At 33.6% G+C, this 16,477-nt stretch overlaps 1 long non-coding RNA gene across 2 annotated transcripts; it reads right to left on the reverse strand.

Moving 5' to 3' along the window:
• Positions 1-9,461: 9,461 nt before the first annotated feature.
• LOC113330654 lies at positions 9,462-12,803 on the reverse strand. 2 transcript variants are annotated; one of them, XR_003350390.1, is made up of 3 exons: positions 11,156-12,803; positions 10,301-10,383; positions 9,462-9,596 (listed from the first exon to the last, which is right to left on the reverse strand). It is a non-coding gene; the product is annotated as an uncharacterized LOC113330654 (long non-coding RNA). The 2 variants fall into 2 exon arrangements; XR_003350389.1 differs by lacking the exon at positions 9,462-9,596 and having other exon boundaries at positions 10,180-10,383.
• Positions 12,804-16,477: the final 3,674 nt, after the last annotated feature.

Below are 16,477 nucleotides of genomic sequence, written 5' to 3' on the forward strand. Positions count from 1 at the left end.
TATAATAGACCATGGTCCATGATTATTTTTTAAATTTCTTTTTTAAACTATAAGAAAGTGGTTACTACCAATAAGCTTTACGAGAAAAGTAGTATAATGTGATTTTGTACATCCCACTTTTACCAGGATATATATTTCGTACTTTTCTAGTAGTGGCTTTAAAAACGAAATTTGTTATTAATTGAGTTCTGATTTTTGTTTTATTTTTGAAAAAAAATAATCATTATGAAATATGTCACAAATCCATAATCAAAGTTTTCTAAGAGTAAAGTAAAATTAACATATAAAATCTTTCGGTTTGAATCGTCGTGCGAGTATCAATTCTTATTAGTAAAGTACAAGAACTTTCCATATTCTTCATCTGCTTCACCATTAGATTTATGTTTACTCTACAATAATTGAAAAAATAATGGTCTCCTCATATAACTATCAAAATAGCAGCAGGTAGAAGATCTCTATCAATTATTGCCTCTAAAACATTGGATTTACCAGTACTTTGACTTCAAGGAAAAAAATAATGATTTGATACTAGGAAGTCAAGAAACTCACTCTAATGCCTCTCTACTCTCTAGCCCTTTCCCAAAAATGTAAAAAAAAAAAAATTCACCACCACTAATCCCTACTACTCATATCAGGTCCATTTAGGGCCATATTTGAGCATATTTCTTTCATTTTCTTGTTTTTGTAGTTAGCTAGTTGTGTAAGTTAGTTCACGTTTTTGCTTCAATATCCATTACTTTTATTAGTTTTTCATGGTGTTTTTGTAGGTGTTTTACCCATTTTGTTTGTGTCTTCTCTTTTATGGAGATTCTTTATGCGCTCTCATGGCGTTTCTTTGTGATTTCAACTGAGGTTATGAATGGAGGTTCAAGTGTGGTGATCAAGATTCAAGAGTCTGGACATATTACTTTATTTTTATGAGAATATCTCTTTTTTTAGAAGAAAAAATCTATCAAAATGGTTGGATAATAATCAAAAAACCATTTTTTTAATCTTCGGATTGCTTGGTACTCTTGTTGGTATTTTATTACTCCTCTTCACAAATTACTCTTTATTAGTACCTTTTAATTGTATTTTGAATTTTGATCTTGATGTTCATGTGATCTCTATTTTATCATGAAGAAACTTTGTGAGATTCATCCAAAAATAAACAAACAAACAAACACTAACAACTAGTGGTTACAAATTTAACATATTCGATCAAATATTAATAAAACCTATTAATCCTTTTTGAATTTGCTTCCCTTAATTAACCCGTTTTTAGTTCTATGATTTTTCCATTTTTAACAAAATTTAGTGATCTTAGTTGCTTATGAAGGAACTTCATGAGAGAGGAAAAATAGAAAAGTATATCTAATGGGAGAATAAAAGAGAAGAAACATGGAATATAACTTTAACATTTGTTTTTTCAGTTGTGAGCTTTTCTAAATAAAATATGGGATAAAGATGAATTCTTAATTTCTGATCTCCATTAAACCTGGTAAACAAGGACAGGAGGACTGGGTGCACAAAGTTGCTCATAATTATTATTTTACTAGGTTTACAAAACCATAATTATTTTATTTTATATTATTTAGGCAACCTTTTTTATAAGAAGATACTTGTTACCCACAAACACGGGTATCTAGGCAAAGAATTTTTTTTGCCCATCCTGATGTAAGCGAAGTTCAATTGTTGGACACTTATAGCTATAAACAGGTGCTTCACTTCATCTAAAAAAATTGATGCCATTAAATCCATGCTTATGATTTATTTACTATGATGTCTATTTATTCTTATTTGTACTTTTATTTATTGTTGTAAGACTATAAAAGTACAATGCTTGTGATATTTGGTTAAACTCCAGGTAAGCCGTTGTTTAAAGATAAAATAATTTTGGTTCAACATCTGCTCTAGGAAAATATGTTTTAATCCATGAAATATAGTGAAAATTAAAATTTAGGAGATTTGCTCTTAAAATATAAACTTAATACCGTGGGTAACTTATATTTTTTATTTTCTTTGTCAACTTCTCTTTCATTTAACATTTTTATCCATCCCCTCTTTAAGAAGAAAGTAGCCATTCTAAAATACATTAACAAAATCTAAAAAACAAATATCAAGCGAGCATCATTGATCACTATCATTTGATAAAATAGATTCAAAACAACGCCAAAAAGCTTGGAAATTCATCAATAAAATACACCAATTCAAACAATTAGATTATATATTAAAAGTTATAAATTTAAAAAATAAAAAATGAATGGTTTTTCTTTTTTATAAATCAAATATAAAGTTTGACAATAGAAAAAACAATCTTTAAGTCAATTATACTCCCCACTAAGTACAATAATATTGTCACTTTTTTCTGGAAATAAGTTGTTAAAGCGAATCAATTGACCCCTCAGACATTGATATCTCAACTCTGTTGTCAAATTTAGACACCAAAACTGTTCCTTAAACCTGCAACGACAGAGTTGACATACCAAAACTTAAATTTTAGGTTCGCGAACATAAAAGGCTTTGTAGTCGTTCGAGTATGCGAGCCTAGAATATAAAATCTTTTACCGATGAATTTTAGTCACACGAGTTCGCGAACATATTATAAGAAACTTCTAATGATGGCTTCTAACCATTTGAATTTGCAAACCTTTTCTATAAAACTTATACTGATGACTTTAAAACATTTAAGTTTGTGAACCTAACAAAAGATTTTATCTTCCTAATATATTTTCTCATTTGAGTTTTTGAACATAACAAGGCTTTGTGCTTCTGATGTTATTTGACATTTGAGTTTGCGAACCTAAATTCTTGAGTAGGCGAACCTCGAGTATTTTTTTATTTCTTTTATGTGTTGACGAACTCACTCTTTGAGTTCACAAACCTAAAAGTTATTTTGTCCAACCCAAATAACTTTTAGGGCCAAATAAAGAACGCGCAATTGGGGATATAGGAAAAAGACAAAAATGAGATTTAAATAGTCAAACAAGGTCTCCCCTATCCGGATAATTGATATAATTTTTAATCTACCCCTCACTAATCATGTTTAGTTGTTAATTATAATTAGCTTAGTTAATAGATTAGTTTGATAATGATTAGTATAAATCATTATCGTTGAAATTGTTGATGCAACAACATTAAATCAATATATTTATGATCATGAAGGTTTAGGTGGAACATAGAAGTGCTCCAATTACTCGTATATATAGGTATTAAGGTATTGAAATTTGATTTTTTTCATTGAATTCGCCATTGTTACGCCTGAAAAACTCAGTGTGGGCATGGTAAAAGTATGAATACCATGCCAGTAGGGACCAAATTGGCATGGTATTCATACTTTCACCATGCCGATAAACAATATCCCCCAATTTTAAAATTGTAGTCGGAATTTTAAATATAAAAAATGCTCCTTAAGTGCACTGTTGGCACAAAAAGTTCATTACCGAGCATGCCGGTAGCGGTGCCGGCATGGTACATTCCTTAGCTTGTTGTGCCGGCATATGATGCGAATTTCCCAGAAACTTTAGTTTTTTTCACTTGGATATCGACATTGATAGATTTCTATCGAGCGTGCCGGCAATTGATAATTTCGGCATGGTATTCATACTAAAAACAGTGTTGGCATAGTAAAACGACATGGTGAATACTAAAACTATGCCGGTACTCAAAACCGACATTGCATTATGAATACAGTGCAGGTATTAACTGAAACTGAAAATTTTCAGTTACAAATTTTGATTCTAACCTAAACGAACGAATTCTTTTAAAACAAATCAAAGATTAGGTTTCTTTCAAGGAGGTATATTTATATAATAAATTAATCGTCAAATATTTTTTTTGAAACAACGATGAAATCGTTTTGAAATCGATGATGGAGAAAATAAAAATCAAAGAGAGGAGCCGACAGAGAAGGAGAAGAGAAGGGAAAGAGAAGAAGAAAGTAAGTTAAAATACCAAAGGGTATTTTAGTATTTCAATATCCAAAAATCATCCCTTAGCAGAAACTATTGGATGGGGATATTAATTTATATCCCCCAATTAGAAAAAGTATCCCCCAATTGCGCGTTCCAAATAAACTGTTGGTTTGGTTTCAACCATTTTTCTTTGATCTTCAGGGCTAATTTTTCACATTTTACGAATTATTATTCTTAGCTTATTCATCTGCATGGAAAGTTCTTGTGCCTTCCAAGAATCGATTTAACTTGAAATTCAAGTTCTTTAATATTTTATTAGGCAGTTGTCACATTGTCTGCACATTATCCATTCTTGGTAGTTTGAGGATATCTTTTGTAGTAATTGTTCTCATGAAAGTTACTTGAGCTAAAAAGTGTCTAATACTTCAAACCATGGAAAAAACATCATTACAAGTCAAGTCCTAACTAAAGAAACAATTTTTTGTATCTTAGTAAATGACATATATTTTGAAATTGAGAAATAACTTAGGTTGCAAGAAGTTCATCGCTTACATCTTAAACAGCCCATCCTTGATCGATTATTGTAAACTGGAGACATTAAGAACACACTTAATTTCTATACGTATTGTATCTTGTCGCAAAGTTTGAAACACCTAAGGATCTTCAATATTTAAGGTATGAATTTGAAAGACTTCACTTATGATTCATGAAGCATATGTTTATCTATCTTCTAAAAAGATAGTAATTTTCTTATGCTATAAAGTCGTTTAAGAATCACTGACCAAATCCATATTGATAGAAAACTTCAAACGCGATTGAGAATAACTCTTATCAATTGAAATTTTGTTTAGATTTCCATAATAACTCATCTTATAAAATTAAGTTATAAACTAGTATGTTAAACAAAATTAATGCATTTGAATCCATAAAAGTTTATAAAACGGCTTGTGAATAAAGTGATCATGGAAAAGCTGAGGATATTGGTTCAATAATGTCTCTTACCACCGAACAAGTCAGGCACCTCCTAAAAAAAAGGAAAAAAAGTGCTCGTTTGTTTATCCGGTGTGCTTTAGTTAAGCATGTTTGGCTGTATTAAAAAATCCTTTGTCCTCATTTGGGTGGTAATTTTCTCAAATGAGGGTGTAGATGATTTAAAAAGTCATGGATCTGTAGACTCAGAAGTTGGTCAATTTGGAAATATAAGAACACGGTGATGTTTGATGGAATTAAACCCTACCCGTCAGTATATCATTTTTAAAAACCAGATTAAGCATGGAATGCCTGTTTTCTTAATAATGCAACACAACATAACGACAAAAAGGTAGGAACGAAAACTCCATAATTATGGAGATTGGTACCCAACATAGTGCTGGCCATTACTGGATTGATGCTTCTTATAAGAAGGAAACATGATCGAACTTAGAGTTGGTGTAGTCCCTGTTAAAAACTAAGTGATTAATGAGTTTCAGTTTGAACCGGGTTATACAACAAGCTCAGACATAGTATAAAGAACCAATAATGTTAAAGTGCAGTGACATATATGAGCAAGAAGAATTGGATTGACATACATGAGCAAGAAGAATTGGATAAAACAAGGAAGATTTATTTTGCGACGGTAAAAATGTAGTGTAATTTATCAATGATTCACCCAACTAAATGTTCCAACATGCTCAAATTTCCTTTTATATGAATCCCTTCCCATGTAGTGACACCTCATCACTTATATGCTCCCATGTTTAGAATCGGTTTGACTTTGACACATTAAAAAGAAACAATTATTTAGTAATTGTTTTACATGAGGTGTAAATAATATGGAAGGGGTTTCACACCCAAAGTATGAAGATGGGCTCCATACTAGCTAAGCCGCGCACTCAAGGACACAAAGACACTTTTTTTTTAATCTGTCAAAGTAATTTATGTTGATAAAACTTTATTTCTTATACATATATATTCTATGTAATTATGCCAGGAAAATCAAATCGTTGTGTATATCGTATAACTATTAATTAGTATGTTATAAGTACTCCCTCCTTAATAGATGACCTGATTCAAGTTTACCCAACTTTTAAGGATGAGAAAAGAGGAGAGTAATTGTAAGTATTTTTTTACAATTATACCCCTATGAATAATTTTAGCAAAATTTAAAAATAATTTATCTCGCAAATTATACCACGGATATTCGTAAACATTATACCATTGAAAAGCACTTAAAAACCCTACATAACGAATATAAACATGGGTATCAAATTATGCATATTTCTTATACTAGTAATAATCAATTAAAATGGAACGCGCGATTGGGGGATACTTTTTTTAATTGGGGATATGAATTACTAATCCCATCCAACAGTGTCCGTTCAGGGGTGTTTTTTGGGGGCGAAAATACTTAAGTACCCTTCAATCTAAATTAAAATTTAAAACTAAAAATCAAAATCAATATCAAGATCAAACCCTAACAAGTTCTTAAAGATGTTGGAAAACGATTAATAAAAAATAATTTTTTAAAGTTTTAATAAAAATTATAATTTATTGTTTTCTTTTGTGAATGAAACTTATTAGTCCCACATTGTGGAGTTTCCAATTTTTAGTAGTTTTAAGAAACTATATAAACCTTTTAGTCCAACATCGGGGAGTTTTTCTTCTTAAGTTGTATTTGTCAATTATATAAAAAAATTCACTACTTTTGTAAAATCGATGGGAATGGGTTGTTCTATATTTAGAGGGACCCCTAAGGGAAAAAACATTTTATATTGTTTTTTCAAGTATTCGAGATTTTCCTTTATGGTCTTTTCGGAGTTGGCAAGCTCAAGTTGAGCATCTACTACATATGCTAGTAGTAGGTGTAGTAGGGTGTTTTATCCTGGAGATATCCGTCCTGTTAGGGCTATATCATCGCTCTTCAGTGTAGCCGGGCGCTAATGTCTCAAGGGCAACGTGTTGAACACGTGACTCACTCTGTTTTTCCAAAGTTTTGCCCTGTTGTTGTTGCGGAGATATGGGGAGCTCGTCCGTTTCATCAAATCGATCACTTCCATTAGAAAGGAGCTAAGTATCAATAACTTTTGCTTATTTGATTTTTCCTTGTTTTTGATTATTGCACCCAACAATCTTAAGACATTAAAATTTGTAATAATTGAAAATGGTTGGTTGGTTTGTGAATCATGGATGTTAATTGTGGAGTGAAAAACAAAAACGAATTTTTGGTCAGCTGTAGAGTTTCGAGTTTATCTCTTAACCTAGAAGGAATCTCGATGAACCATTGACACAACGTAGTAGACATCCTGATAGTTACCCACGTAAAATTTCAGAATTTTTGGAGTTGTAAAAGTATTTTTTTGACATTTTACAAAACAGAGAAACGTTCCTGAAAAATTATGCCCGTCAGAATTTTGTTGTTAACTAAAGTAGTTTTTATGGGGTAACCATGAGTTTTTTGATATGGTGGTTCAAACGAAGTTTATAAATATAGATATTATCTTCAAAACTCATATTTTATTTGAACTAAGGTTTCTGAGATGTGGTGTATTAGGTGATTGGGAAATTACCGTGTCCGTGGTCAGAGTATAAACGAAGTTTGTGACATGAAATTGAAAAGGAACATGGCTACCAGGCGCATGTGGATGAACACAAGTCTTCCAAAGCTGACAAAGGCGAGAACATCAAACACAACTCTAAGCGTAGTCTTCATAAGAAAGGTATGTTTCGTAAAACTGAATCCGGCATTACTTTAATTAAGGGTGATTGTTATGTTTGTAAAATTCAAGTGTAGACAACATAAAACCTTAGTAAGTAGAAAGTTAATGCTAATTTAGTTGAAAAAAATTAGAACGAGTTCATTGACATGATATCGGAAGTTATTTTAATAACAAATGTGAGAGACTGGTGGGTGGACTCTGGAGCCACTAAGTATGTTTGTTGAGACAGAGACATGTTCACCTCTTATCAGAGGATAAGGGATGTCGAGAAACTCTATATGAGTAACTCATCTGCGACAGAGGTTGCATAAAAGGGAAAGGTCGAGCATAAGCTCATATCTGTAATATTCTCACACTGAATGAAGTTTTCATGTTTCGAGCATATGAAAGAATCTTGTATCTTGTTCTCTTGAAGATGGTAAAAGATTGAAGATCTTAATTAAATGTGGAAAACTTGTTATAACTAAGGACATTGATTTTTTAGGCAAAAATTATAGGACTTAGCGTCTATATAAGTTTAAAGAAAAATCTGATGAAGTGAACATAGTTGATTCTTATGCTTTCTTTTGTATGTCTTTGAATGTTTTGCATGGTAGACTTGGAACCGTAAAATTATAAGTCAATGCATAAACTGCCTAGCATAGACTACGTACCCAAATTTAGTTTGGATCTTGAACACAAAAGTGAAATGAATATGTTATAAAGTCTTTTAGCACAAATGTTCAGAGTAATTCTAAGCCCTTAGAAATAATTCAGTTAAGCCTAGTTGACATGAGTTCAACCCAAACCACTATGGTAAAAGATGGTTTATAACTTTCATGGATGTTTATACGAGGTACTATCTTGTATACTTTCTTAGGGATAAGAATGATGCCTTAGAAGCCTTAAGATGTATAAACTTGAAGTTCAAAACCAATTAGAAGCCTTGAACATAACAACTGTATCCCTAAGAAGATGTTAAGCGCCATGTTGATTAGTTCAGGATTACCTGCAGGCTTGTGGGGGGAGGCAGTCCTCTTAACTAGTATATCCTGAATATAGTACCCTTAAGGATCAGATGAAACTCCATACGATTTATGGAAAGGTAGATGACCTTCTTATGAATGCGTCAAAGTGTGGGGGTGTTTGACTAAGATTGTCATTCCTCTTCCTAAAAGAACTAGATAGAAACCAAAAATGTTGATTGTGTCTTCATATAGGGTATGCTGAGTATACTTCTACACATAGATTTTTGGTTGTGTGTTATGATTTTTCATATTTTGGTGTGATTTTTCTGACTTTGTTGTTAATACTATTACATAATCTAAGGATGTTGAGTTCCTTGAACATGTTTATTTTTAAACCTGTACCTCATTAGAGATGTGTTGTTGATCCCCTAGATTTATTTTCAAATAGTCAGAACTGATCTTAAAGGAAGATGAAGTTAAGGTTGAGCCTAAGAGAAGTAAAACAATTAGACTTGAGACTTCTTATGAAGCCGACTTCATAACATGCCTGGCTTAGTCTAAGCCCTGGACTTGTAAAGAAGCCTTGACATCTACTGAAACCCCACTCTGGTAAGAAGCTTCATTTAGTGAAATGGACTCAGTCCGTCGGAACCTGACTTGGGAGGTTTCTAGTTTACCTCCAGAGAGTAAGACCATGAGATGTAAATGAGTCTTTAAGAGGGAACATTAGGTATATGGAACTGTGGAAAAATATTAGGCTAAGTTGGTGTAGCGTCCCCTAAGCTAGCAACTGACTAATCCAAGAGATTAACTAAATAAAGAGGCACTACAAATCTAATTCAAATACTTAAACATTCAATTAAGAAATCTGCTACAAAATTTATCCCAAAACTAACCCCGCTCAGAATATATATACATGAACTTCTCTCAAATGATACATATATAATATTCAATTGGTTTACAGATACAATAAACAACATAATAAACATAGCGGAAGTTAACTAATTAACGGAGTCAACACTTGTGTCTTTCGCTGCACAACTCTGATCTGTCTCTGAAAGCTGAAAGTGGGAATAATTAACATTTAACTTCTAAGTAATCATAAACAAGATTAAGAAAAAACAATAATGTTTTCTCAGACATTAAGTAGTGACCAAGTCACTGAGATACACAAACACGAATACGGACAAGCTCTTTCTTCAAACAATGTATACTATGGTTGTGCAATTCCGAACTCGCAAATCCACACCTAATCGTAAATATGGATGTCGACAATTCCGAACTCGCAAACTGTCGACCGATATAAGCATAAAAGTTGAATTCATGTAGGTATAAATGCGAAATAGCATATCCTCACAGAAGTAAACAAACATGTATATGGACAAACTCATTCTTCAAACAATGCATACTATGGTTGTGCAATTCCGAACTCGCAAATCCACACCTAATCGTAAATATGGATGTAGACAATTCCGAACTCGCAAACTGTCGACCAATATATCCTAAAAGCTCTAGGTATAAATGTGAATGAGCGTATCCTATATACCACACGTGGAAATTCTTATTTCCCATAACAATTCATATTGACCACAACACATTACAGGTCATTTCCAAACCACAGAAAGATTAACAAAATCAACAGAATTATCGTAAAACAAGTTAAACAATGGATAGAACGCACAAACAAAAATACATGAGTTTGTTAAACATAAACTTTTGTAAAGGAAAACAATAATTGTTACCAAAGAGTCAAATGTATTCCCACCTCTTTTGATGACAAGCCACACCTACCTCGAGAACCACGATCCGCTGGTTCATCCTTTGAATCGATCGTTGATAATAGACTAACTGTTAATCATACAAGAAATCTTAAGAATTTAGCCAAAATGGCTCACACAAGAATCATACAAGTCTATCTAATGGTTCTAAACCCATATAAGGTCCTACACCATTTATTTATCCATCTTTAGTAAATCTAAGATTTACTAACTCAATTAGGTTGTCTCTCTAGTCCACTAGATAAGTCCTGTGAATATCTACAACTTTGCAGGAGAAGTCGAAGACTAATTCAGGCCACAAAGGTCTGATTCTTGTTTAATAAGAAGAATGGCCCTAAGCCCAAGTCTACTTAACCAACCCATTAACCTAAGGCCCAGTCCATTAGGCCAACAAACGGTCACTAACAGTCACAGGTCTACTAACAGTCCACGTCACGTCAAGTCCAGGGTCAATGGTCAAATGAGTGAAACATGAATCGGTCAATGATTCAACTCAGGTCAAGATAAGGAAACTCAGTGAGTTAACTCAGTCTACAAGACTGATTCAGGTGAGTCAGTTTCACATTTTACTCAGTTAGATTAACTGAGTCAGCTAAATAGGTAAGTCTGACATCTGATTGGCAGGAACACTCAAGGCCAAAGCCTATGCAAAGGCCAAAAGCTAAACTGCACCACATTAGTGCATCACAAGACTCAACTAAACTAAGCTCAAGCTGAGTAACCAATCTTCCCTGCCATAGTTCAATTCCAACTCCATTTTAAACTACAATCTAGTCTTAATCATTCAAAAATAATTCATAAGCAAACGTTGAAACTCAAATACAATTACAAACACTGGTTACCTGCAATTGCAGCTCCAAGCTTCCAATGAGACTACCCAACTGGATTCTACAATCACTACTCTCACATAATCTCTACTTTCTCAATTCAACATACAAACAAGAACGTCATCTCTAAACTCTGAATCTGACTAAACCTGCACCATCCACAACTTCATATACATTCAAGGCAACATTCATGTCCTGTGACAACCAAACACACCTCTTAACTGATGTCAAACTCAATTCATCACCATCATTACAACCTGTAATCACCATCTCCACCAATCTCCTTATCACTCAACATATTCCCAGCATTAGTACAAATCTCATACCCTGCATCTCACATTTACCACATAAACTTTACACTTCAATTCTCTTAACCAGTCCATAATCTTATACTCACCAAACCCTCATAACCTGCGACTCCATCTCAGCACCAGCACTAGATCATTCTATTTGTACCTGCAATTACCATAGTTCTCATTCCTGTACTACCAAATTCAATCTACTCAGACAACAATAACTCCAATAGACGTTCAGCTCCTTTTCTGTATCATAACAGTACCAACCAATCATTACCGTTCCAAATAAACTTCAGTCATATCTTCATATCTTGCAGCTGCAATTTAACACAACATCACCAACCCATTCAAGACTTAGTACTAACACCATCTTCAACAACTATAACTTCAGCAAAATCCATCAATTCTTAATAACCCATCTCCAATCCTAATATTCACAAACCACCAGTTCTACCAACTTACTTGCAAATCAACAAACCCATAAACTCATTCACTGAAATCAATAGCTTAGAAAAGTTATTAAGAAGATAATTACCTCAAATCAGTTTTGCTCAAGAAATTGAGTCTTCACTGTCCACTCATTTCAGCTTCAATCAACACCAAGTGCCCAATTTAAACTTCTGTAATTACCATCATCGATTATTTGAAACAACTCCATCATCTTCTTAACCATAGAACCATACCCTAATTTTATAACAACTTCAAATCATCGATTCTAGGCTAATATTCTACCTTAAATCTTAATTCGTGTCAAACCCATCACTAATCAAACAAAACTAAATAACTTCACCAATCAACACAGAAGAACAATTACCTCAACTCATCTTTGCTCAGCTAATCTTCTCACCACCAAATTCCATCTCTCTCAACTAATACTCAATCCCACAAATTCTAAGTCACTGCTTTAACAAGAACCCTAATCTATGAAGTTTAAATCCAATAGTTAAACCAACCCATTTAACGATTTCATCCAATTCTTCTTAAGGTAGCAAGCACCTACCAGTTCAGTTCGATTTCTTCCAAGAGCCCTAATCCATGAAAATACTTCAATCTTACAAAAGCTACAAAACAATCATCACTAACAGTGACCCATCTTTGATCTTCCTCTTCTTGTTTCGATCTCATCTTCAATTTCATTTGAAAAGAAACCCTAAATTCGATCTCTGATTTACCTTCTTTTGGGAAGTCCAAAATCAACAACCGTATCAACAACGTCACCCTCAGCCACTCAAAAACATCATCAACATCTTCTACTTAATCTGCTCATGCTCAATAAACAATCCTCTCAAGCTTTACCTCAAAAATCATCTCACAGAAGCAGAACAGAAGAAAGAGAAGAGAAAGAAGAAGAACGAGAAGGAAAGAGAAAGAATAAGGTTGAACGATCTTATCTGCTCGACTTGGTCTTGATAAAGCCGACCAAAATACTGAGGCGCCCAAAACTTGGATAAGGACTGCCAAGTCGGTTATACTGATATCTTCTTCCCCCAGTGTCCGAATGACACGTACGAGCAGTCCATTTCGCTTAACTTTTCGAGGTCTATCCAACGGTACTAGTCTCGTATCTAGATTGTTGTTATATTAGTTCCTATTAGTTAACCTTCGTGTTAAACTAGTTGAGTTACTATCGGCTAATAGCGTTGACGAGCTTGAGGGTCCTTACAGTTGGTAGCTAAAGGATATAAACTAAAAGAAGGTGTATATTTCCTTGATTCTTATTCACATGTGACGAGATTTACTTCCGTTGAGATGCTAATTGTTATTGCTGTCATAAACAAATTAGAGATACCTCAGATAGATGTTAAGACAGCTATTCTAAAATTGTGAATTAGATAAAGAAATTTACATATACCAACCTGAGGACTTTGTAGTGAAAGATTATGATGACAAAGTTTGTAAGTTGAACAAAATTTTGTATGGTTTATAAAATAAGCACGTAAACAGTGACATGGAAAATTTGATCATGTGTAGTGGATTTAAGTTAATGAATCTGATAAGTATATTTACAAGTAACTTGTTAAGGATGCCTGTGTGATTGTATGCTTGTATGTTGATGATATGCTTATACTTGATACAAACATAGATGTGATTAACTCCACTAAAAACATGCGCTGAATGAGAACGTTGACTTGAAAGACTTAGGCCATGTTGATGTAATCTTAGGGATGAGGATTAGAAAATAATCTAACATATGTAGTCTTAGTCATTCTCATTATGTTGAATTTGTGCTTAAGAGATACAATCAGTGTGATTGTAAGCCTGCTTGTACTCTGTACGATTATTCTTGTAGACTCAAGAAAAAAAAGGGTAATGGAGTATCTTAACTTGAATACTCAAGAGTTATAGGATGTCTGATGAATTTAATGAAATGTAAGAGTCCAGACATTGCCTATATTATGAGTAAGTTAAGTAGATATAATTGTAGTCCAAAGCAATAGAATTCAGATGCACTGAGTAGAGTATTATGGTACCTAAAATACTCTATTACCTTTTATTTGATTTATGAAAGGTATCTTGCTGTCCTCGAGGGACTTTGTGATGTAAACTGGATAGTTGACTCAGAGGAGTCTAAGTCTACGAGTGGATATGTTTCAATCTAGCATGAGGTTTTTTTTTTGGAAGATATACAAACAAACATATATTGCTCAATTCATTATGGAATCTGAGAGTATTGAGTTAGATAAAGCACGAGAGGGGGCCGAGTGCCTAAGATGCTTTTTAGAAGACATTCCTTTCTGGCATAGGCATGTGCCAGCTATATCTATACATTGTGTTAGCCAAGTTATAATAGCTAAAGCTGAAAATAACTAATCTCAATCGGCGTTATTTCTATTGATTGGATAAAGCCCAAGGAGAATATCGCGCAACCTTTGACGAAAGGTTTATCCCAAGAGATAGTTATAAATGCATCGAGGGGAAGGGGCTTAAGCTCATAAATTAAACTTTCCATGAAGGATACTCAACCTTGCTGACTGGAGATCCCAAGATCAAGGTTTCAAATGAGACAACTAATTTGTGGTGGGTAAAGGTAAACACTATCTAAGAATTTTATTCTCTGTCCCTTCCCTATGGTGTAGACATGATAGTGTGACTGCATGTGAAGGATGACTTTTAGGAAGTCTTAATGAGTTATATAGTTTCAATTTAAGATTGAAGTGGGGTGTATCAGTAACACTCTTTATGGAAACTCACCTATCTGAATGAGGAAGTGGGCCGCTTCCTATGAGAATATGTGCTTTGATTCTCTAGAGCATTCTGAGAAATAGGATATGTCCAGGGCCAAATTGGACAAAACGGCACGAGCTTGGCAGCAACCTTGGAGATATCACCCGCGGTTGTTATCGCGAATTACATCAAATGCTAGCAGTTCAAGACATAGTTCAATGTCTCTAGCAAGTAATTCCGGTAATATCTCACGAAGCAAAGGTTCAAGATCTCATGGACACCTCTGCCTAAAATGGTATTTCCTACGCTTTTTATGTGATTTTCATTTTGATGGTTTTGGTATTACTGGAACTTAGGACCTAAAGGTCACTAAGGGTTCACTAGTTCATGCTTTTTCACTTTGGTGAAAGATACCTATAGTCTCACCATGTGAGAACTAAAGATGAAAGCTCTCAATACTATTATGATTTGTGCAATCCATAGTATGACCCTGTAGTCAACACACTTTTGTGTGAGGGAGAGGACGTAGAAATGACTAGTATAATTTCAACACTTGCACGATCAGTCTGTTTGGATCGTGATATTGGGATGTTGATTTACCAATATATATCTGTGTTTTCATGTTTTATTGAGTTTTCATTCATGTGGGGGATTGTTGGAAAACGATTAATAAAAAATAATTTTTTAAAGTTTTAATAAAAATTATAATTTATTGTGTTCTTTTGTGAATGAAACTTATTAGTCCCACATTGTGGAGTTTCCAATTTTTTGTAGTTTTAAGAAACTATATAAACCTTTTAGTCCCACATCGGGGAGTTTTTCTTCTTAAGTTGTATTTGTCAATTGTATAAACAAATTCACTACTTTTGTAAAATCGATGGGAAAGGGGTTGCTCTATATTTAGAGGGACCCCTAAGGGAAAAAATATTTTATATTGTTTTCTCAACTGTTCGAGATTTTCCTTTATATTTTTTTCGGAGTTGCCAAGCTCAAGTTGAGCATCTACTACATATGCTAGTAGTAGGTGTAGTAGGATGTTTTATCTTGGAGATATCCGTCCTGTGAGGGCTATAGCATCACTCTTGAGTGTAGCCAGCGCTAATGTCTTAAGGGAAACGTGTTGAACACGTGACTCACTCTGTTTTTCCAAATTTTTGCCTTGTTTCTGTTGCGGAGATATGGGGAACTCGTCCGCTTCATCAAATCGATCACTTCCATTATAAAGGAGCTAAGTATCAGTAACTTTTGCTTATTTGATTTTTCCTTGTTTTTGATTATTGTACCCAACAATCATAAGACATTAAATAATCGAAAATGGTTGGTTGGTTTGTGAATCATGGATGTTAATTGTGGAGTGAAAAACAAAAACGAATTTTTGGTCAGCTGTAGAGTTTTGAGTTTATCTGTTAACCTAGAAGGAATTTCGATGAACCCTTTTGACACAACGTAGTAGACATCCTGATAGTTACCCACGTAAAATTTCAGAATTTTTGGAGTTGTAAAAGTATTTTTTTGATATTTTACAAAACAGAGAAACGTTTCTGAAAAAATATGCCCGTCAGAATTTTGTTGTTAATTAAAGTAGTTTTTATGGGGTAACCATGAGTTTTTTGACATGGTGGTTCAAACGAAGTTTATAAATATAGATATTATCTTCAAAACTCATATTTTATTTGAACTAAGGTTTCTGAGATGTGGTGTATTAGGTGATTGGGAAATTACCGTGTCCGTGGTCAGAGTATAAACGAAGTTTGTGACATGAAATTGAAAAGGAACATGGCTACCAGGCGCATGTGTATGAACACAAGTCTTCCAAAGCTGACAAAGGCGAGAACATCAAACACAACTCTAAGCGTAGTCTTCATAAGAAAGGTAT

This window comes from Papaver somniferum, unplaced genomic scaffold (assembly GCF_003573695.1).
Source record: "Papaver somniferum cultivar HN1 unplaced genomic scaffold, ASM357369v1 unplaced-scaffold_118, whole genome shotgun sequence".
NCBI classification, from domain to species: Eukaryota; Viridiplantae; Streptophyta; class Magnoliopsida; order Ranunculales; family Papaveraceae; genus Papaver; species Papaver somniferum.